General features: G+C 40.9%; 1 protein-coding gene and 1 long non-coding RNA gene across 4 annotated transcripts in view; both read left to right on the forward strand.

Annotated features, from left to right (window-relative positions):
- The window catches only part of GMDS (GDP-mannose 4,6-dehydratase), a 425,916-nt gene that overhangs the window by 304,497 nt on the left and 96,437 nt on the right, over positions 1-24,982 (forward strand). The window lies entirely within an intron of this gene.
- Positions 1,235-24,501, forward strand: LOC308059890. The gene is made up of 2 exons (XR_013926476.1): positions 1,235-15,062; positions 15,113-24,501. It is a non-coding gene; the product is annotated as an uncharacterized lncRNA (long non-coding RNA).

A 24,982-nucleotide genomic window follows, 5' to 3' on the forward strand; every position in this document is an offset into this window, starting at 1 on the left:
TGCTTTACCTTTGAAAAAAAAGCTGGGAAAAAAAGTTAGGTTCGGTCTGGTTTCAGTGTTAGCTTCTTTAAAAGATTAATCTAAGCTCAGTAAACTGAGGGTGTTGTTTGGAGCATGCTTTTTTCCCTAGTGTTTTACATTACTTTATATGCAGGATTTTGAACTTTTAAAAATAGTCAAAAATCAGTAAACTCTTTTCTGTCAAGGGTAAGGCATGTTTGTGCCTCACGGGTTTACGTCACTTTAAATAATTTATTTCTGCCACAGTCAGCATAAAAGGTTTCTGCCAGATTAACAGAAACCAGAATTTGGGCCCACAGCTTGCACAGACATTTGTGCAATTCCCTAATAGTTTCTTATTCACCTACAGCGGAAGAATGAATCAAGAATTAATTAGCACATCAGGAGATTCTCACCCCAGCTTCCTGTCTTTCTTTTGTGTTTCATTATTATCCCCACCTTCCAAATTGGTATTCCTGTGCATGTAGCAATCTGCACCTCTGGCCTGCAGAGGCTGATAGGAAATATCCCTTCATTTACTGTTTCTGTCTTGCATTTTGTGTTCAGCTTGTGGGTTTGGTGTCAAACTGCCAGAAGTTGCCTGGCTGCAGGAAGAAACAACAACCACAAGGGCTTTCTCATGGCTTTTACCTGAAGTCATAATTTGGGCTAGGTCTGCAGAAAGATACGTAGATCTTCGCGAACCTTTTGGCAAACTTGGCTTGAAATTATTATTTGTAATGAAGCCGAAGTGCAGAGGATATTTGGGAGTTCACTGCATAAGTTTCTCACGTCTCTGTGGGCATATTGGCTGCAGCAGGTGCCAGCTGGATTGCCTGTCTTCAGCCTCCTCTTCACAGGCACTTACAGAGCCAGTTTGGGGAGATGTGCAACAGCACATGTAGGAGCTGGTAGTCAGTGGAAACCAGGCACCTGCTTGCCCTTTTACCTTAGAAAACTTCCCTCATAAATTTTGAGTCATGGTGAAGTCTTATAAGGGAGAGCTATTAAGTCGAGCGAGCTTGGGTGGAAAAAAGGCAAGAAGCACCCCTGACTGTTTAGAGCAAAAGCATGTTCTCCTGCCTGAGCTTGCTGACAGGAGGAAAAACTGTTTGGGGAAAGCATCAGTCTTGGATATATAATGCATTACCAGAAGATACACATGATGTTGTAGCTGCTCTGTAGTAAATGCCTCCATGGGGGGGGGGGGGGGGGGGGGGGGGGGGGCGGGGGGCGGGGTTTGCTGTGATAAATGCAACGTAGCATTTTCTGGGCAGTTTTGCATGTCTTGCCAGGGTACAACTGGCATGCCATGGAGCCATGCCTTTTTTCATGCTGGCATAATTTGCTCTAGCATCAATCTCCCTACATACTATTAAGGACTTTGCCAATCTGAGCTTCTTTCCTCGCATGTCTCTCGTGCTCAGCTGTGGTCAGCTGTGTTCCTCAAGAAGCGTGTACTGCAGTAGTTAAGTCGTGCTTTTGGTTAGCTGACATCTTCTGTAGATCTTCTGGTCTTTTGATCTTCTGGTACTGAGTTCTTGATCAGCACACCAGTTCTGGCTCTGAGAAATGGTGTTCCTCAAGTTGCCTTTTTTTTTCCCCCCTGTGATGTGTAAGTAGCTTTTCTTTTTGAGCGCTCACAGTGTGATGACCTTTTGTGAAATGTCAGGCCAGTTTTGTTTCTGCAGCTGCAGCTGTAGGTGTGTAGGATCTCCCATGCTTTACATCCTTCTGCTGGTCTTCCCCATGCCTCTGAGAGGTTCCCTTTTCTGGCCATAACATGCTTTCTGACATTTCTTTGCCCTCCTAAACGTGGCTGTGCTCACTTAAGGTGCCATTGCATTTCAGCAGTGCTTTGTGTGGTCCTCGCATCCTTCATTATGTATTCTCGTGTACAAACCCTTCCTGGGATGAAAATTCTCAGTGTTTCAGTGTGTTGGACTATTAATGACATTGACAGTCAATCTGGAAAACGAGGAAGAGAAAAGGGACTGTGACAGACTGTGCTTTCTGAAGGGTGAAGTAAAAGGCACTGGGGAACTGCAAGCTGATGCCAAATGGTCTGATAACCTTCTGAAAGTTAATTTACTTTCATAGCTATTTCATAGGGAAAGCAAGAGATCTTACTCAAAAATAATTTTTCAAAAAAAGCTATATAAAGGAATAGAGTTCTCCCCTACTTAAAATCATTACTCCTCTCCTCCTGAGCTAGAGTGATTCTTCAGGATCTGGTTACAGTCTGCTTAAGCTCAGCAGCACTTAAATCAAAGTGATATTTAGATTCTACAAGCCAGAGTCTCCTTTCAGGCTGATAAACGTCTAAAGTAACCACAGATTTACACCTAGGTAAACCTGTGACTTCTAGGGGGCTATTTTGGACTTATACCACTCTAAGTGCGAAAAGAATGTGGCAATAAATGATGACAATAAAAATGCTTTATTAAGCTGTTGTGAGTGCACTAAAGTCATAATAAGCACATCTATTTACATTAGCATCCATTAAAATGTAACACACACATTAGCTAATAAAAAATAAGGTTTAATGCGGATGCCAGGCTGTGACACTGTTGAACTCTTGAATTTTATCGGCTCTGTGAAATAGGTCCCATTTAAGAGCTCTGCCTCTCATGTTTTGGGTGGTAAGCGGGAACTAACAAGTTATCTCTCCTTATTTTCCTGTTCTAAGATGAGAAACGTTCACTACATGCAAAGGTCGCAATAGCAAGCAAGACCTGCAGGCTCACTATCATGTGATGGGAAGCCAAATGGCACCTGTCATATTCACACATCAGCCTTGTAATTTCTCATCTTTATTTATTATGGCATGAACACACTGTCAGTGCTTGAATAATCATGATGAAACTACATGAATGAGTAAGGTGATTGGGATTTGGAATTTCTATGTTGCCCCAGATGGTTTGACTTCAGAAACGCAGTACCCAAACCTGAATTTACTCTTCCATTTCCAGTATATGAATTTTACCAAAATTCTCACTTAGTATAATCACCATTTTATATCATTGTGCAGTAATAACTGTCTAATATACTGTAAATTATTGTAAATCTCTTCCTCTGTTCACTGAGAGGAAACAGGCCAATTTTATGGGAGAGAAATGAAGCAGCATTTCTCAGAAAGCAAAGCATGCAGATGACCATCTTATTATTAGAAAAGAGGAAACATCAAAAGATGCAGAGCCGTTTGTATAATCATCCCAAGCTACTGTGGTCACCCTTTCAGTAAGCCTCCTTCGGTTTTCCCACCCCTTCCCTGCACGGCTCCGCACCAGGCCACTGTACGGTCTGCAGTTGCTCACTGTGCACACCCTGGAAAAAATGCAAAAGGAGCATCACGCCTGACAAAAGTGTCCGTGCTGGTGCTCAGAGGCGCTGAGAGCATCGAGTTGAGGCTGCACCTGGGTCAAAGCTGGGCTGCCCGGGTGCTAACTGCACAGGCAACTTAACTCAAGCTTAACTCAGCTTGCAGCAGGGAAAAACGAGTTTGGAACAGCACCTGGAACTTTTTATTATTATTTATTTATTTCTATGAATAGCTGGGACTAGCATTTTTGCCAGTTCAGTTCATGCCTGCATGTTTGGTGTGCTTCATCTAGCTGGCTCCCGACGAGTCTCCAGGTCTGGATTTCTTTGTGACCTTATGGTCACTGGTCAGGGGTGTCCTCAGCACCCTCCCAGCTGTCACACTCTTTCTCGACAAGTCACACGTGCAGCGTCTGACATTCTAAAAAGTCTACCATTTGTACACATGTTTTTTTAAACACTTGCGCTATAATGATTTGAAAGTTTTAGCTTTTTAAAGAGTGAATTTGGCACAGTAGACATTATTAAATGTAGTTTCAGCTTGTGTTACAGATACTTGATGTAGGTCTCCAGAGAAAGGCTTATAGACTGTATGAGAAATAAAGTTTTCCTTTAAGAAGAACGTTGAGAAGAGATTAAAAATTTTGAAGTGAAAAACCGGTACATACTGCTTTAATATACAGTGCTGTTTGTATAATTAAGAGAAAAATGAAATGTTGTCTTTATTTTATACCTTTACTTTGTTCTGAAATAAGCATCCACTAATAGTAAATACTTTGTTTCAAAAATGGGTTTTTTTTACAACTAAGTATTTTAGAAAACAGTTTTCTTGTCATGAGGATTTTCGGTTTTTTCAACAAGATTTTTTTGGGGGGGGAAATCACCAAAATTATGTTGTTACTTTCAAAAACCTCCATTATAAACCAGGGAGAAAGTATCTCCTTATTTCCCCAGTTGTAAATACTTTATTTCAGCTATCCAAGAGTATAAAAACTACACATGGATGAGGGGAAGCAGCCTGCTGAAGAGACAGCAGTAAAGGTTCCGTTTTTTAAAAAAAAGGGACAAAAGTAGCAATCTTTTGCTAATCAACCAGCATCTGCATTGTTTATTTTCCCCCATTGCTGTTCAGCTGCTGTACCTTTCAGCCACATAGTGCCAGGGCTGGACAGCAATTTGCCATGTGGATCTTCCAGTCCACCTTTCCCTCCTCCTCATATGGGGAAATACTTGTTTGTATGGCAGAACCTACCACCACCTGAGGCTGCAGCAGGAGTTACGGAACAGCTGCACACACTACCCAGAAAAAAAAATATTTTCCCTGTGTAAAATTGCTGGAAAAAGATGAAAGTTCAGGGCCCTCAGCATTTTACGAAGGATTGGACCCTTAATAGAAATGCAAGAGTTATGTAATAAAAAGCAGAATAACTGGAATATAGGGGGGGAAAAGAGAATGGGGGAAGGAGCAAAAGGAGAAAAAGTCAGAGATACTAATCTTTTGATCTCATTCTTCTTCCTGTGTGCATTTTCTTTTTCTTTTTTTGTCCCCCTTCCTCCTTTGTGTTTTAAAAAGGTGCCATCACTGCATTAAAGTACTGAGAAAAGAGCTGTGCAGTCAAGCCCCAGGATTATTACTGTACCACATATAGGGTTACGTAAAATGAGGTGGTTTTTTCCTTAAATCTGAAGATTGTTCATTCACACAACTCACACATTATAATCAAATGTGAACGCAGGAAAATGGTCCGTGGGATCTATTCAGCCCTCAGTGCGGCTGTAACTCCCAGTGAGGTGGGTGGAAGTCTGGATCGTAGCGTGGCAGGAGAATAGAAACCCTTCTGTTCTGAGATGGACTTATCACATGGTTAGCAGCTGGAATTTATGTGAAGTCTTATTAAATAAAACAGCAGTAACCAGTCACCTACGGCTGCAATATACTTGAAGGTACAGTACCTGAATTTTTTCAGAAGCACTTGACCTCTCTGCTTCTTCTGCATCTCTGTATTTTCTCTTGCTTGTACTTGACAGTTTTCAACCTTCCAGTAAACTTTTATTCTTGTTTTTATTACAACTTAGGATCATGATAATTTAAGGGTTTGAGCCATACGATTGCAGGTTCATTAAGAAAAGATTAACATATACCCAGAGAACTTCTTTTAAATGTAAAAACATCTAAGTTTTATTTTATTAAGTTGGTCTTTATGCATATATATATTTGTTTATACACATACGTATTTGAATGTGTACACGTGTGTATATACCTTTTTTTGCCTAAAGGACGTCTTGAGACGGTGGGTAGAACATCTGGAATAGTTGTGTAGAACAGAAGTGTGAATGGAAACAATACTATACTTACATAATAGCACAGGATATTTCATTAAAACAATCCCAGCATATTTATAGTTGGCAAATTACAACACTTAAAGAACTGATCTCCATATGGGAGTACTTAGCCCTTTGAAATATTATATTATTTTAATTGTGTCTCATTCAGTGAAGGGATTATAATTTCGAAGGTGGTGGGTCACAGCACACCAAGCCACTACACAGCCAACAGAGAAATCCCTGAATTATTGATGTATCCCCTGCTAACAATAATTTTGATATTTTATAGAGTTTATTAGTCTTGTACAGGAGGTGCAAAGACTGGACTGTTTGTCAAAGGAGGGAGGAGAACTCTGCAGTGGTTATCCTCACTTGCTGCACCTTGCCCTGAAACAGCCTCTTGCTGCAGGACCTCCGGGGGCTTTAGGGCTGGACTTCTCTGACAGAAAATGCGATGTGGTTTTGCTTTAGTGCTGGTGGAGCTAGAAGCCTCCTGGCCAACCACTCCTCCGTTGCCCTGCCAGAATTTCAACCCAGGGTGTTTTTTTTCTGAGCTGTCAGCCATGAAGAGAAGAGGACTCCTCAAAACCTGGAGATTGCTCCAGAATGATGCCTCAAACCTGAGCATATATAGGCCAGCCAGAAGGGAAAATGATAATTAAAGCTGCCAGCGTGGCTTGGATCACGGTGTGAACAAAAGGCAGGCGCATCAGTCAGTTCACATGGCATCATTTGCTTGCATGGAGCTTGCCCGCGAGATGTTCCCAGTGGCCTGTGGCAGACGGAGGCTCTGGTGGCAGGACAGCCTGCTGCTGCCTGCCTCTCCTGCCAGGCACGGGCAGCTGGGGAGGGCAGCTCCCCAAAGGCAGGCGAGCCGCCACATCGGCCTTTTTTGTGTGCGTACAAATACAGAGCAACTGAGAAAAGCTGTTTCGCCTGCCTTAAGCGTGCGTTCAACTTCTCAGCGATTGTTAAGTCTGTGGGAGAGGATAAGTTACGGGTCAGTGAATGGAAAGCAATGAGAGAGCAGAGTGTCACAAAATATTAGTTTCTTGCTCCTGGCTTCTGCTGGTTTTATCTCTGTGTGTGCTATTGAGTGAACGGATTAGAAGTCCATTGGAAGAGTACGTCACACCACGGTATGAGGCTGGTTAAATTTCCAAACAGGATGCCCAGCCTGTGGCCAGGATTTTCCCCGGAGGAGCCAGGTGACGCTCTCATACTCGCTCTCATTCTCTCTCACTTTTAGTATAAATGAATGGGCCAAGTCTCTCCCAGCTATGCTGAGGAAAGCCGAAGAAAGGCTCAGAAAGCCATTTCTGCTTTGCTTTATGCTTCAAGGCAGTACAGTTGGTAAAAGCGTATTGTTTGCACCCTGGACCCAGCTCACAGCAGGCAGCTCCGATAAGCTATGCCTGCCCTGAAGAGAATGTTATCTAAACAGCAAGCAGTTTATTTCTCCGTAAATAAGGAAAGGGATTGATACAGACCTGTTGAAGTAAATGACTATTGTTAAAATAAATGGTTTTCCCCTTAGGGGAGCACTAGACATCCATTTTCTGGTATGGTAGATTAAACTCCATGTGAAGTATAAGTTAGTACAGGGCTGCCTATGCTGCTCCCCCTTGGCATGCCTGGGTCATTAAAATGGTATGTGGCACAGCTGGGGAACCCATGCCTTCCGTTTTCGAGTTTCCTGTCCATTCCAATTTTTCAATAGGGACCACGTACTATCCACATCTCATATATTACAATCTCCTACTTATTTCAGAAACCATTTAAAGATACTGCTTTGAAAAAGAAAGAAGCAAGCAAGCCTGAACTTTTCTCAGTGAAAACTTAAGGCTTTGCTTCAGAAGATCTTTCTATTACTGTCACTGTCTCCTTCGTTGCTAATTAATTTTCTTCCCCCTCGTACATGTTCTCAGCATTTGTGTGGCACATCCAAGCAGGAGTAAGTCACCGTTTTTTTAAGGCCTGTGAATATTAACATCATGGAGAAGAGCAGGAAAGATGACTTCATTGTAATCTGTATATTAAAAACTTGAAAGTCTCAAGTGCTCACTTAAACCGCTAATTAATGTTTCTCCTTGCAAGCTTCCCTTTAATCAGAGAGTTTAACTATTGATGTTAATTTTAGTTCTTCCTCTGAAATGGGATGTTTCATCCTGTTCCTTCTTCCTTTCCTAGTTGCCTTATCCCCCAAACCCATAGGGTGCCACACAATAACTTCATAGAAACCTTGGTTTCAGGTATTCCCTTCTGCAGCTTGTTGCATTCAAGTTTATTCTCCTGAGTTCTCCAAACCACAGCAAGGCAAACTCTCCTTTCTCAGTCACACTTGTCCATCCTGGCCTCTGAGTTCATCATCTGTGCAAGGATCCCAGGAGGCAGGCTGGGAAGAAGCTGGTGAGGTATGCGGGTGTGGGATATATGGTTTTAAGGATCAGAATGAGAAGGGAAACCTATTGTGTCACATGAGCCTGGGGCCAGCAGTGATGCCAAACATGAAGCTGCAGTGCCAAAGCTAAACTGGGATGCTCTTTGGGATGTCTCTCCTTATTCATCTATCTGGCTTTTGTGTCATGAAGCTTCAGGGAGCTGTCGGGGTACATGTGCTGTTCACAGTAGTGTTGTCTGAGGATTCTCACGGTTGGCTGCAGCCTGCGGTTGACGTTTTGGTTTCATGTAAGCGGTGTGAGAGTGCCTTTAAGAATATTTGAGTCAGGTGTGCATCTTTCGTCTGTCATTGTATCATGGTTATGTTGGTAGTTTAGCATAACAACAGCATATGAACTCTCCACAAAGAAAAAGGGGAAAAGTGCAGCATATCAGTAGCCTGTCTAAAAACAATCTGAACATTGCTTTGACTTAAATCCTTTTTAATTCATAATAAATACAGCATGGTTTTTGTTTAGAAATCTGCTTTTAAGTTTGGTTTTATCACATAGACTGTGAAGCTTCAGTTATGTTTTCAGTAACATTGCTGCTGCTTACAAAATTATTCTTTCCAGGAGAAAACATCAATGACAAAAGCTACAAGAAAAAACGTGGTTTTCAAAGGTGATTTCTCATTTTCTTGTGCATACAACTGATCAGCTCTTAGCATCTTGTTCCTTCCAGTAATTTACTTTTGAATTCAGGTACTTACCATCTCAATTACTGTAATGTCCTTTTTGACATCTCCACTTTAACATCTCAGGATGTTTGTCTGTACTGAAATGTAAATGAGAAGATGCAATTAAAAAATCTAAAAAACAAAAACAAAAAACCCAAGCTCCTGACACCATGACAATTACTATTACAATGAAGCCCAACAGCATTAAAATAATTGTTGGGAACTAATTTTCCCAGCCTCCTACCTAAGGAAAAAGCCCCTTTTACTTTTCCATCATTCTGCGAAGTCTCCTCCAAAACTACACTAAGCAATTATCTTTTGCAGCATACTCGGCAAACCCTCAAATATGAGGCTATTTTAAGTTGATGTCTCGTGAGTTAAGTCTTCATGAGTGATCTTCAGAATTTTGCCAGTTTAGAGTAGACTGATCAAGTTCTTCACTGATAAGGATGTTTGATTTATTCCCATCTTTCAAGCTATGTAAGTTAGCTGAAGATGGGATAACATTAGGAATTTATTTCTATTATGGAGAAAGTCTCTTTCTTCCTGCTGGCTTTTCAGCACTTGGTCTGCCTTACTTATATTGGCTGTTACTACAGATGTGTTTGTTATCAACTTCTTCCAAAGTTACTCATTTGCACTGGATTTTATATACAACAGATCATGTTTCTCTTTCATTCTTAATTAAATGGTAGATATTCTTCCCATTTAAAACCATCAAGGATTCATTTGCTTCCTTACCTATCCATACACTAGGTTTCTAGTTCACTGTTGCTGCACATTTTCCTTCCCTTACTCTGCAGGGCTTTTTTCCGTGCAATCTCAATTTTATCTCTTTAAAGACACCTTCGAGGTTTTTTCTCATAGAACGATAGAAGTTGTAGTCATTTAGACTTCATGAGATTTCCTCCTGTGGGAGTGATCTTGTGGCCACCTGCTGAGAAGCAGCAAAGAGCCCAGAGGTCAGAGCTTGGTCGGATTGATGAGGCTTGTGCTGCGCAAGCAGGCTGACATTAGCTAGTGGCCCCTTTGCAACATCTGTACCATGCAGAAGACTGTCGAGCCAGGAATCAACACCAGCCAAAATGTCAAAGCTTGGAGGCAGCTCCTGCGGCACCAGGTTCCTGTTGCAGAGGTCCTCAGCATAAGGGGCATCCCTCTTAAGTTGCACAAATAGTAAGTAATGTGTAAGGAGGCAGAATCTAGCATACCCAAAAAATAATGAGTGGAACCAGATGTTAAATTTGTCCCTGAGAAAACCAGCCAAGTCTATGGTTTTACAAGCTTCCTGCGCATCCCGCTTCTCCAGGACAGTGGCCTTTTTAGAATAGGCTGGGAGGTAGGATGGCTATTTTAAAGGGAGCTGCAGCAAATCAGAGCGCTGCCAACTCTCTCATCCTTTGCAAAATCACTGCTGGCCCTTTTGGGGCTAAGGTATTTGTTTTACTGTTGCAGGAAAATTTGGTTCGCAGTTTTTGGAGGTATGCTAATGAATCAGTTGCGCTCACACTTAGTTTTCTATTCATTCAGCAGCAGCATTTCTTTTAAGAGATATATGCAATCATAACTGTCACTTTCCATATCTTACCTGGTGGATGTTATGCAGTAGTCATGCACAGAGCCACTCTTGAAGGCTTGATTATATTGTACAAGCCGCCTCAGAACAAGAATCCCTGTGAGACTTTTATAGAATGAAACTGCATGGTGCTTTCCAGAGGGCTCTGTGCTGTTTTACAATAGTAATCAGTTCCTGTAATTTATGAGAATTCAGGCCCATGTTTAACAGTGCAGCTTATGCAGATTTGACATATTACACGTGGCTCATCACAGCTGGTTTTAGGAACAAGCTTTGCTTGGGGATGCTTTGTTAGAACAGCCCAAGTAGCAACATGGGTCCCTCATACATAGGTGGGAGGGAAGAGGGGGCCCTGCCTTGAGCTTTCGGGTCTCCGTGAAACTTGCACTGGATCTCTGTGCTAGAAACCTTTGTGTATGCCTTTTGCAGTGCCAGCACCCAAATGTGGGACAAAGAGACAGCAAACACAGGTTTGCATGGGAACTGAAAATATCATGGGATTTATTCCTTTGTGTGTGTCTCTTTCTGTAAGCTGAGCTTGTAGAAGGTTTTTTTGTTTTGGTTTTGTTTTACTGCTACAAAGAGTTTTAAAGAACAAAAGCACAGAGGTAGCAAATTTGCAAGGAAGATAAATAGCTTTGAGACTAAAATGAGAACCATTCCTGAAATGTGGAACATTTGAGAGATACGCTCCCTACAGAAGCTAAATGCAGTGGAAAAGAAAATACCTCATATTTTAAATAAGATCTAACTTATCCCCATGCTGGAAGAAATCTCAATAATCTCCTAAGCCTTGAAAACTTCAATTAGTTTCAGAAATCTCTCATCACTGCCGGATGGACTTTTGTCATACAGGAAAATCATGAGGGGTTTGGCAGCTAAAGGAAAAGGATGCCTTCTCTTTCTGTCAGCCTGCACACGGTGATTCATCTTGTCTGAGGGAAAAGAAAACCAAAGCAGTAGGGTTCTAGTCAGAAATTAGTCACTGTGAGACAGCGTTTGATCGGTGGCCCCGGGTTGGGATTTTTTTTTTGTTTTGTTTTCTTACCCGAAGTCATGTGACTTACTCTCCATCCTTGTTCTTACCAGGGGTGTTTCCAGCAGGACACTGGGGCTCTTATTAAGTTGATTAGTTTTAATCCTTTACCTTTGCAGATAAGGGGGTTTCATTGTGGATTTGAAACTCCTGGTTGGCATCAAAGCTGCTCTTTGTGTAGCTGATGGTATTGCAGAAGAGGTAGCTATGTTCCCATCGAATAAGTCAAAGACAAGAACCAACTGTATTCTCCTCTCCTGGTTTGGTCATTCACCTTTTCCCAGCTTACATGATGAGTACAAATGAACATTTGGACATGCCAGTTGGAGGGGGCAGAAGAAATGAGTTTACTAATGCATTTATAGTCACTATAGCTGGAATTTTTGACAGCAGTAGATTGGTGCTAAAATACAAGATTACGTGTTTGAGAGATTAACATTCATGTACCTACTAAGGGAGAAGTCATACCTGGCAGAGAGGCACAGGACAGTAATGATCTACAGTGTTGCAGCCAAACTGGGCAGTAGCCCCTAGCAGTATACTCATGCAGTGATCAAGTCCCCTTGAAGGTGGTGTAGTTTCATATTTGCATTTCCTTGGCAGCTTCTTGTATTCTAACATATTCTGTTGAGAGTGTCATAGAGATCCAGACATGTCTTATTCCTGCTTTTTCTAAAATCCCTGTTCACACAGAGGCTGCGGAGAAAGAGCAGGCAAGGTCCTCACATGCCACCGTGAAAGAGCGCTGGGAGAGGCTGATACTGAGTTGTGAGTTTATTGCAGAAGATTCCCCGAGTCCTTTTCATCTCAGTTGAGTGGAATATCTTCTACATACTGTGTCACATTTTCAAGCCATGGATATTCATGTTGAGAACAGTTTATCAGAGTTCTGTTGTTCATGGCAATGTGTTTCTTATTGCTCATTCACCTGATGCTACAAGAAGATGGACTTTTCAAATGATCTGGAAATATCATTTGCACACCATAGGTGGGCTTTCTAGGTGTCTGGACACTAGCCATCTGCTCACTCCAGCACACTTCTGAGGAAGACAGTTTCTAAGCGTATTGTTCCCTCAAAGCACTGCACACATTGATGTGCCTTCACACAGTGGAGGGAACAGTGACTGACCTCTTGTTGGACTGTAAACCTAAAGAGGAGTCACTTGTGCTTTCCCCTTGAAAATGCCTTTTCCCCAACCCAAACCATATGCTGTCATGATGTGTAGAGGAGGAAAGAAGGATCTTCTTTCATGGGGCACAAGAAATAGGAAGAAAACCAAGGTGAGGAATGAGCATTTCAAGACTCACACCACCCAAAAGTGATGCAGAGCAAGCTAACCAGGCTAGCCACATGTACAGAAGTTTCAAAAGATTTTATGGGTGAAATTCAGTTCTTTAAAAATCCTATGAACCACAGTGCCCCTCTGCAGTAGCAGCCTGAATGGTGCTTGAATTTAGAAACAGAAATGTCAAAGCTGTTTTTCTTTATTTGTGTAGCAATGGAAGAAAGTTCACTCAGGAGACAGAAGACGGAATGAGTCTGGGACATGAGGCACAGACAAGGGCTATAATGGAAATTAATTGGGTAGCATGTTAAATAATATTACTTTAATCCTGCAGCTTTGGGCAGTTGAGCTGAATTTCTGTTTTATGGCATGTTTTACAAACTAAAATATTTTAGGGCTTGGAAACTGCTTGGCTTTGGTAGTTCAGCTCAGGAAATATGCTTCCTTGCTATCAAATGCAGCAGCCTGTACTCTGCATTATTAGCCATGGCATGGTGCATGCAGACAGTTCTCCTTGTTTGCTATCTCTGCTGAACCTTTCACATCAGCTCATTTATCTTTCAGGTGTTATAATAATTGACCCGCAATCAGTATTCCATTATCCTAAACAGGCAATTATCCACATTGTCACTTTTGCGTTTGCTCTTTTGACCCAGAGGTCATGGAGGCCTGGTGTAACTGAATCCAACAAAATTATTCCCTTACCTGTCATATAAATAGTCATCCTAGCAAAATGAGACCCATGGGGGCTTTTGCTGAGGTGTTGAGAAGGCCAGTCTAACTCGATCCTTTATTCTGCTCTTTAAGGAATGCAGTACTGTTTTGGCACTCTATCAAAATAAAACAAAGTTCCATTTTTTAGCCTTCTTTTTTCCTCCCCCCCTTTTTTTTAAGTGAGCACCCCTGCACTTACAAATGCTTCTTTGTGGCCTACTTTATTGAAATTTCCATTCAGCTCTTCCATCTGTTAGCTGTGTTTACCACTATTCCTGGGGAAAGAATTCTGCGTTTCACCTTCATTTGGGGGTGTAAGGTCATAAAACTGTCTGGATTATTTCAGCTATATTTATACCTAAGTTAATATTACTTCTTTAACAGGTTTAAAGCTTTTAATTCCCCAGTTCATTATTCATGGTGAGTGAACTGAAGTGAACGAAGTTTTTGTTTTATAAAGGGGAAAGCTTTTGGTATTCAAAAAGTGTTCTGCAAATGTGAATTGTAACCCTCTTCACCCAGCTCCCCAATTCCGATTAGGCTCATGTTTCACGCCCTCCCACCCTCCACTGCTTACAGCCACCAAATGCCATGTTTTAACTGGCTTCTGTGAATAGTTTGCATGGATACACACTGGAGTTATTTTTACGTTGTGCCCATCTTGTGAAAGCTGGCAGAGTGGCAGGGTCTGCTGACATGGAGTGCACGCACAGGCACAAATCGTAGAGCCCACCTCCTTTATGTGGCCTTGAATTATTAGTGTCAGGCCATCACGGAGCCTTTGGTATAAAACTGTGTCCCAGGAAGAGAGGATTATTCCTGTTGCATTGGAGGGAAACCACATCTGAGAGCAGTGGAGGGATTTTCCTGAGGTTGCAGGAGGCAAAGGAGGGAAGCAAACCTTGTTTTTCCTGGCTGTGTCCAACCTGCAGCAGCACGTGGTACAATGCATGAACCAAATGTGTCATGGTTCCCTCCTAGCTGCTGTGTTTAGATGTACGTGTTCTGAAATCCAAGGTACTTGAAGTGGAGAGGGTAAGGGGAGAAAAGAGCTCTGCTCTGATGTAGGACTTAGATTTGTTTGCATCTAGCTGCCGAGTCCCGGCCCAGCTCCCTGTCCCATCTGTTCTGTTTAGCTAAGAGATAGTCAGCACCTTAAAACACTGGCCTGGCACCACTCCAGTGAGAAACTGGGAGTTGAAGTGAGAACACAAATGCAATTTATTTTTCTTTGTTGAAATGTTCTTATTTTCCCAGTAGCAACACGACTCAATAGTTGAAATAATGTTATTGAGAGAAGAGAGCAGAGTCCCAGTGTGAATACTCTGCACACAGGCCCTTAAGCTTCAGCCAGCAAATGTCTGGACAATATTTAACTTGCTATTTCTCTTTTTTTTTTTAAAAAAAAAAAAAAAAAAAAAACACTAGTCAGGATACCTTGGGCCTTTCTCTGCCTACATTTTTATGAAAACCATTGCTCTTGTATCTATTATTGTATTGCTTTATCAAAATATGCATTTTCCACTCAACATTTTGCTTTGTACTTTCTTTGTTATCTTTGTAACATCCTTTCCTGGTACCTTTGGTGGAGGCAGTGCTTTATTTTCCATTGGGTGCAAAAGTCTGATCCATGAATAAGAGGAGAGTATTGGCCTACTCTCTACAGTGTGTGCAAGCAAAAAGAAGGTGTAAGTGGCAGAGATAAAAGAAGGTGTAAGTGGCAGAGATAAAAGAAGGTGTAAGTGGCAGAGATAAGTGCTGTAGGAAAAATAATAATGTCTCTATTGTTATTAAAAAAGGAGGGGGGGGGGAAAGAAAACAAAAGTAGAGAATATTTCTCAGAACCTGAAACAACTGAGGAAGTCTGCATCATACCTGCTGCATATCAAACTCCATACTTGTCCTACAAAGCAGCTATCTTAAATTTTGCCCACACATAGGGTCTCAGGTAATTGGCAGCAACTTAAAACCATAAAAAAAGATTTTGGCCAAGAAAACTTGTTTAATAAAAAAAAAAATACTAAAAAAAACCCAAACCTTGACAAAACAAATTATGGCTCGGAGAGTATCTCAGAGGCAAAACTGTTTCAAGGTGAAAAGCAAGCCAAATTATCAGAAGGCTTAGCCAAAAATCCCTAGGCAATTAAGAAACATGTCTAGAAATATGCCGTTTCTGCATGTTCTGCTGAAGTAGGCGACATCAGAATAATAATATTTCAGCCTGAGTTTATTGTGTCACTTGTTGACATCAGTACTGCAGTTTGCTGAGTCCCAAGCAAGAAAGCCACCATGAGGGGGAAAATTGGCCCCTACTTCTCCTCCCCATCTGCTCTCACTGGCAGCGGTAAGCTGAGGGGGAATTGAGCCGGCCCTTGAGTGGCTGGTATTATGCCAGAAATCGCATTTACTTGATGCAGGGAGGATTTTAACATTCAGTGAGACCCCTGCAATGACAGCTGACGCCCAGCTCTCTGTGTCGTTTCTGGATGCGTTGCTGTCTGAAGGCAGCAGGCAAACCCTGAAGATTTCGTTCAGAGTCTCGTGGGACATAAGACTCATGCTCATCAGCCAGACAGCCTAGCCCTGTTCCAAGTCTTTTTTGTATTGAGGCATATTGGCCTTTACCCTGGCTTTACTGTTTTTGAAGTGTTGGGATAGTGAAGCCTTCCAGAAGTGTCCAAGTGTCCTCAGGACACAATTAAAGATTCAGTCATTTATTAGCTGTCTCCTGTCTGAGACGATGGGGTCTCGACTCACCTGCGACTATTCCGAATGACAGCAGTCAAATAGCAGATAATGCTGGGCTAGATCTCTGATAACTCACACACAAGTTTGTCTTTAGAAAAAAAGAAGAGATTAAGCTAATTTTCTATGTACACCAGCAAACATTTGTGCAATTTTTCCTTTCATTGTGGAGCAGATTCTGTAGGTTTAGTACAGACTTCTGTGTGACTGGTATATTGGGTTGTACAAGCCCTGAAATTTCACTCTGGCCTCAGCCCTAATCTGTTGACTGACTTGGAATGAGCCCTCTTATTTTTCTTACTCTCACTTTCCCCATCAATCAAATAATATCAGATATTGCTGCTTCTTGAACTATTTCAAGATGTACTAGAGAAAAGCAGAAACAGAGGGCATTTTTGTAGTGCTTATTACAGCGAGACTCGCATATGAACCTGAATTGAGGGAGGTGATGATACTAGAAATCCTGGCGTAGGGGAACTGAGACTGCCCCTAGTGTTTTGATACCAAATCGGTGAATGCATAAAAATTGAAATAGCTTTCCACAACTTACGGCAGTCTATCTCTAACTGAAATACTTTACCTATCATAATGTCTTTCAGTCTGGGCTTTAAAAAATATTACACATATGCTACCAAGATGTATTCTCTTTTTGCACAGGGATATGCTGAGATAGTGAAGTTATGCTGCGTATATGCTAGCGTAATGGAGGGGAAGAGGCATGCCTACGTTTTTGAAGATTTTCTTATCTGCATTTTATATGTGAAAAGCTGTCTCCATTCACGCAGCTGTATAATGGCAGCAAAAAAACTATATACACACCTCATGCATGGTAGACATACTATGTAACTCCATATGCACCCTTACTGGGGACTCCCATGTGCTCACTATCTGCTGTAATAGCACAGAAAGCATTTTTTGTAGTAGTTTATCTCACAAAATGCAAGACTGTTCAGCAGCCAGGAAGTCATGGCCTGCATAATTTATAAGACCTTTCTCCCACCTTTCCACTGTCTTCCTCTGAATTAGTTGATCTTTTTTGTACTTTGCATCAACTTGCTGTGTGTCCTTTAGGCGTGTGGAAGAGTAGCAGGGTAGCATGTGCTGAAACAGAGGTAGGGCAAGGAATGCAAGTTACACTCGGTAACATGCAAGTAGCAAAGCCAGAAATTAAGTGAGATAAAACCATGTATCTCTTTGTTATAAATGCCAAGTAGCATGCACATAATAAAAATTAAAAAAAATAAATAAACCACACCAAAAAACCAAAGCAACACAATAAACCAAAACACTGCGTGCACACGCACACACGCACACAGAGCTCTTCCCTTGGGGAGAGGATGAGAGAGAGAATGGAGAAACCGCAAATGAGGGAGGTTAGTCATGTTGCTTAATGAACTACTGGAAGCTTTTCAGATACTATGGTGATGAGGGAAATGTACATAGAACAGTATAATGTTCCTCAGCTGATATTATCTAGGAGTTCAAAAGAAGCAGCAGCACAGTAAAGCAGCTCTCTGGTATGTTATTAAAAGGTATCTTGAGCTTTCCTGCTTGACAGATATTTCTTGTTTTAAGTTACACTTCTGCTTCCATTATTTAGATCCAAGACAACAAAGCAATAATTGAGCTACTGACTAGTTAACAAAATGCATTTATGCAAACCAATTATTTTACAGTAGAGACAGCTTGTTAATGGTATTCCCCTGGCAATTAAAGTCCTCAGAAATGACAGCATTCTGTATTTACTTGATCTCTTTTTTTTTTTTTTTTTTTTTTGGTAATTTCCCACTGGTTTGTACAATAAACAATGTCACCTCAGTTTGAAAGTGCACAACTACAATGAAAATCTGCATTGCTACTTTTAGATGCTAAGAAAGAAAATGATAATATTTACTCTTCTTCCTCTCACTGTAACATAATTTTTTGTGTTTTGCATCATGCTGACTAAAGTAATGGGAATAATCTGTGTCATCACAGAACTAGTGGTTCTGATTTGCTATTTTGTACAGTCTTTTGCTGGTTAGGTTGCCCGTAAGGGTGGTTCAGCAACATCAGCCCTCTAAACCTAGATGAAGCCTCATATGTATCTAAATTCAGTGTCCTTCTGCAGGGTGCCTTGTTGTGTAAGGAGAAGTATGAAATTCTTATTAAAGATCTCCTTGCAGTGGACAAAAGTCCACGATTTCTGGTAGCTGGATGTCCATATTGGAGACATGGTCTTCTTGAAGAGCCCATGGAGGGTCACTGGAAAATCACGGCATGAAATCCTTTCTTCTATAAAACTACCCTGCATTTTTGGAAAAGTTTTGCTGTTGCAACAGCTTAGTGTTTTACATTGATACATGTAATTAAAGATATGTATGAATCACATTTCCTGTTATGAAAAAATGTGGAAACTAGATGAGGTGCGAGCTGAATTTTAAGGCATGACAGTAGTATTACACAAGGCTATCAATAGAGAGTGAAATATATGCAATGCAGTCAGAACTGCGAGGACGATGGGGATAAGTGGGGCTGCAGGAGTGGATGGCACAGTACGGAACTACACACAATGGATCCTGTGTACTCTGGTGCCTGAGGTATCCAACTCAGAGTCAGCTCAGAAATTTCAGAGTCCCTTGATGCCTTGTTGACACTAAAATCAGTACATGTTCTTTAAAAATTTAGTCTCTTGTTCTTAAGAGTGCATTAGTGAACTTACGTGAGCTCATCAGCTGTTTTACGGAGCTTAAGTTTGAGGGTAACCCGAGAGGCAAAGATTTGTGTTTGTACGAACTGCCTTTATTTGTGACTCATCTTTCTCCTTGCACACCCACACTCCCTACACCAGCTTGCCAGTCTTAGCCCAGGTATTACTTGACCAGGAGCTGATCCCTCTTGTTTCATGAGAAGTATAGTGGGATCTCTGGGATGACTTCCCACAGGCAGGGGCTGAGATTTAGGTCTGTTCCAGAACACTGCATCTCTGATGACACACAGCTTCAAGGCTTGATGCTCTGCAGGATCCCTCACTCAAATAGTGGGGTAGCAGGAATCTGGGAAAGGCTGCTGTGCCCAGTAAATTACTTCTGGTATCGCTAACTTTTTCTTTGTATTTTCATATCTTTCCTGCACCTTGGTTTTAGCAGTTACCTGTGTGAATTGTGTTATGTCTGTTATGTTATGTTATGTTATGTTAGCTTAAGTAGGTGTGTTTTAAAACTGTGGTTGAGTGCAATATCAGCAATTAATTTTAAGCAGGCAATGTCTCTTACAAAGGAAGGAAGAAATCAGGTTTAGCTGATTTTTTTTTTTTTTTTTTTCAGTTCCTGCCCCATAACCCACCTCTGGCTACTTTTACCAGAGAAAAAGCATTGTGTGTGATCCTTTTCCACCTCCTTTCTCCTACTCAGAAATATATTTGAATTTAAACATTAGCAAAATCAAACATTAACATGGGAGTTAATGTTTTAAAATAATGATCTCCTGCCGGAAACCTGTTGGTCCTGACATGCTGCCAACTACAAAATCTAAATGAAGTTAGAAGCCAGAAGAAAATAAACTTACTCTATTTTCATTCTCCCCTGACATCTTTTGCACTATCTGAAAACTTGATCGCTGTATTTTATGGTACTGAGTTCTTCTTTCAGTAATGGATTGCAGGTGCCACATTTCTTCTAAACAATATTTAGGCTACTTAGTTTTATTGTTTGGTTTGATTTCTTGAGTGAGTGATTTCACCAAGTCATCAAAGTTTCTAATTGCCGTTCTTGCAAATAACAGTGAAGGGAATTGAGACCACTGAACAAGAACTTTGGAGAGATGGTAGGGATTACAAATCTGTGTAAAAGAAGAGTTAGCACCAAACCATTTAAAATGAATGCATGTGTCCACAGAGACACTGTCCAGAAACAGCAAACGAAGTAATTGCAGTGATAATTTTCTGGGAATTGAAAAGCCACTCTTTATTTCCATAATAGCATGTAGATTATAGTTGCTGTCGTCATCATATAGAATATAATATCTAAAAGTAAATTAGAGGGCTCGTGATAAAACAAGCCTGGGAATTAGCAGCAGATAATTCCAAGGCATGCAGTATCCCAGAGTTTGACCACCACATAGAGATGAATGATGACTCGGAGCACAATTTTTAAAAGTGAGTGGGTGATACTTGGCCTGTGGAGCAGAACTTGGACAGCCTATAGTGTAGGTTCAGTGGTATACATAGCACAGCAGTGGGTTGTATTATTCTGGAGAACACTTTATAATGATGTAAGAGGTAATAAGCAGGATTATGAATGCAACTGGGAGACATTACTGTGAATTTTAATTTTGGGTTTACTTGGCCTTTGGCACATGATTTCATTTCCCATAGACAATCTAAACTCACTATAAAGACTACCATGGGACCTGGATGCATGCACTAATGTAGGGTGTGGCAATTTCCTGTCTCTGTCTGTTTTCAAATTATGATTAGTATCTAGTTCTCTTATGGACGTTGTTTCACTGACCATTATTTAAAAGGCATTTTAAAAAGAAAATCGTTAAGGTGACTGAATACGGTATGTACCTGGAAAAGTTACCAGCAAACCATTTAAAATACATGGTCTGTTCGTAAAGACATTGTCCTGAAATGCCACAAGTAATTGCATAAGTAAATGATGGTTTTGTCTATAACAGCCTTTCTGTCTCTTCTCCTAGAACTAATTCACAAGGAAAAGAGTTTGCTTTTTGTAGTTTGAGTTATTTATGAAGCTTGATATAAGTGTGAGGTTTTTTACAGTGGATTGAGATGATGAGTGAGATAATATAAAATGAAGTCAAAGCATTTACTGTCTTCTTTATGGATGATGATGTAGGTCTTAAATAGCTAATGCATCAGAGTGTGTAAAAATATAAAGTAATATTTCATGTTAAAATCGGAATAGGCTCGCTTAGTTCTCATTCAGTACTTCCTCTTTCAAAGCATTGTACTTCAGAGGCCTCAGTTCAGGGAAGAACTTCAGTCTGGACATAAATCTAATTAAAGTCAACAGATTTAAACCCCTTCAAGCAACAAGCATGTACTTAAGTCTTTCACTTAATTGTGGTAGAGTAAGAGTATGTTTAAAATTAAGCACATGTACAGCTATTTTGATGAACTGGAGATATATCTTGGAGCATCAAACCTGCTATGGAAAATTCATAAAGTCAGGATTGCCTCCTAATTATTATGCTCATTTTAGCAAGTGCTGTAATCATAGGAACAAATTTACATAGTATTTACCAAGAGGCAAGAACATCTGTGATGCTTCTAATGGCACAGAACTGCAAACTGAACACACACAGACATCTGAAGAAAAATACTTACGATCCTACTTGTGAGATGATTATGGAAAGATGATGGCTTAATGCTTTTCATAGGACTAATACAGGTTGCTGTTCCAAACAGCTATAAATACTTTCTATTCACATTGTTGATGTACGGTAAAATAATAAAGTGTCTAATTTTAAAAGTTTTCAATGAGATTTTGGTAGGTACCACAATGTGATATACAACAAAAGATCTGCCAGCTTTCTGTTACCCAGAAGATGGGATGTACTCTCCGATGTTTCTCTGTCACTATCCGCCTGCCCAACAGCCCACAGTAACCTGGCTGGATTAGCAACTGTTCATGCTGCGATGCATCCTGCTTCTTCCTTGGTGGCATTCCCGGGTCTGAGTCATGACTGAAGATGTGTTTAGAAAGGAGTATGTTGGGATTGCACAAGGAAAGAATGACTTCCTTTAGAGGCTTGCATATGTCGACCTTTTTTTACTTCAATCAAAAGATGAAATGTCTTGGCATATGTACAAAGAATTTGTGTTCCAGTTGAGCAGCAATGCTTGCTGGTGAGATCAGGGCTGATCTGAGGCAAGTGCCTTGATGACAGCATATTTGGGACTTTGGCAGGTATTTATTCTGCCCTGGTGGTTGAAGGATGTTACAGGTTCCCGCTCTCCAGCCAAGCTGCCATAGTCAGAGCCATGGGTACAACCTGCCGGACTGCTGTCACCCAGAGCTTTCTATACGTCTGGGTGAGATGGGGAGTATGAGGGAAGTAGTCTGTCTGAACCGATTTTATCAGAGTGCTAGGAAATTAAAAACAGTTTGAACTGGCTGCATTTTGTTGTTTACATTTTCTCATCTCCTTGATCAAACTCTTGTCAATCCACTTAGAAAAGCGGAGAACTGGGTGCCCCCATTGTTGTATTTGGGGTTACGCCATCAATGCGTGGTGCTGCCTGGAATTAGGGGCAAGCAAGCAGATGAGGTCAGCAGACCTGGGCATGCACTGCCATGATGAGACAGCAGCATGTTTCCTGGTTTCACCTTTGCTCCTGACGGGAAGCAATTTGCTATTGTGGTGGCCCTCCAGACCAGCCGTGGTCTGCCCTCAGCCTCTGCCGGGTTCATCTGCTCTTTGGGACACCGGTGCTGTAGTATCCAGCTGACTGGAAGGGGCAAAGGGTTTCCCTGCCAGCCTCTCCCACACTCACCTTGGTAGGATAGGAGCAGCTGGTGGGGAAACTCACACAAAATTTCATACAACTGCTCAGGTCTGTTGAGCAAACCTCAGCCTTTCCATTTGTAATTATTATGTGTTAGTTTTTAGGCAAGCCAACAACATTTAAAATGAAACAAACAAAAACCAAAGACTGTGTTCCTGCGCAGTAAATCTTCCTGGCAAGCCTGAACTTCATTTTTTTGAAGATGTAGTTCTGAAAGCAAGGGATTTGTTTTATAGCATGTGATCAGGTCTCTAGTATCTAGTGGAGTGCAACCTCCACTTGACGTTTCCCATGCATTCTGAGCCTTGGTAACAGCTCCTTCCTCTGTGCGTTCCCTGGTACGTAGTAGGAGTTACATTCAGGCTTGGCCATTCCCTCAGTGATCCAGCACAGTATCTGTCCCCTTGACAACTCCTATTTCAGCAAGACTTGCGGTCATTTAGTATTTTTGGTAGTTTTCCCTTTGCCAGATTTTGGTTGAAATGAACCAGTAGGGAAGCAGAGTTTTTTGGACACACAGCTGTGTGTATGTAAAGTGCATAAGCCTTGTTTCATCAATAAACAAGACTAAAAATGTAGTAAGATGCGTCCATTTTACACTGAATATGTAAGAGGAGAGGGAAAGTTTTCTATTTGTGAATTTCGTTAATAGTACAGTAGAGGTGACTGGGGGGACATACACTTTGAAGCATTTATCCTCTTGTTTTCAAAACTGGAGTGCTTAAAAGTGATGGCATGGAAAGCCTTAAATCTAACCTTAAAAATAAACACATTACTTTTGCCAGATATGAAAGTATGGGTTTTTCATTGCAACATAAAGTCTTATGTGTGATTTGTGAATTGGTTGGGTTTTAGTGGCTACTATTTTGATTTCCCTATCAGTACTGTTGGAATTCTCTTAAACTGAACACATTAGCCATTGTAAATTTACTAATTAGCAACAGGAGTTTCACATAACACATCTTCAGTTGTTGAGCTCTGTGCTTTTGTAGATAGCATTTAACAGAACAACTATAAAATTCTTGACTTACGCAACTGATGAGCAGAGGCATCCTTTTGAAGCTGAGTAATGTATGCCTGTAATGTATGGCCACATCACTATCATTATTATTATGGTTGCTACTACTACCCTTACTACTATTGGGAATTTTCTGATTAGTCTATGTTTTCATTTACTGATTAAATCATTCATTCTGTAGTTTTATTAAGACTTTTGCACAGTTGGGATATAAGCATTTCTTTGTCACTGATGGAAATAATGGGCTTGGCTCTGCTTTTTGTTACAGTAGTGCAAGTCTTGAGTAATTGAATTGCCAATGTAACAGTGCCAAGGAAACAGCAAATTTAGGTCCAATGCCTGTTTGTTATTGTCCTTAAGAATTAGTTTACTCTCTTCTAAGTACTTTCATTCATAAATGATGTGTCATTTTAGTGACCATAATTGCCTTCTGAAACAATGTTTTCTGTTGTTTTTCTAGGGATTTCCCAAAGTTGGAGGAGTGTTTTGGTTTTGTTTAAGAAAATGAAACACAGTTTTAAACTTGGGTTAGATGCCAGAAAGTGTTCTCCTTCTCTCTTCCCCTCCCTCTTCTTCTGCCTTTTGCACTGAGCCCCATATAAACTCTTTCACTTAAGTGCCGAGCCTATACTACTTCTTTAAAGGTCTGAGTTTGATGAAGATTCTGGCCAGAGCCCCATTTGGTGTACACCCTGTGTTTTGAACTGTTTGCAAAACCAGGGCCTGTGCTTGACTCTCCTAGATTTTGGGCTGCCAAAAGAAAAAAAAAAAAAAAACCAAACCAAAAAAAAACCACAAACAAATAAACAAACAAACAAACCACACACACACAAAACAAAAAAAAAAACAAACAACAGGCACTTAGGGGTGAGTTACATGTACAAGTGATTGTGGCTCAGTGAGTTGCCCTGTGTAGCTGAGTCAGGATAGCAGATTCGCTGTGTGCTCTTAACCTATCACAAGTGCAAGTACTTTCACTTGAAGCTCTCTAACGGAGTCTTAAGAAGATACATTTATGTTGGCTTCACAACAGGGAAAACAAAAAGAGACCAGATGTCATGGTTCAGTGCCATGGCATCTCTGTGTGGTGTTGGTACAAGAACATGTATGTATGTACCCCACGTATATGTGTGTGAAACCCCCTAGATGCCTAAGGTTAAACGTGTGTGTTAGATTATTCAGAATCAGGATGTCAGCTGTGTTCTGGTTTCCCTGACATTCTCACACTTTTTATCTTAAAAAATAAAAATTCCTCTTACCATGTGCAATTACTTTGCTTCGTATTCTTTTAATAACTTCTTTTTCTCAAAGGTAGAGGAAATAAGTTGTTGC

This window comes from Falco punctatus (genome assembly GCF_963210335.1).
Source record: "Falco punctatus genome assembly, chromosome: 3".
NCBI classification, from domain to species: domain Eukaryota; kingdom Metazoa; phylum Chordata; class Aves; order Falconiformes; family Falconidae; genus Falco; species Falco punctatus.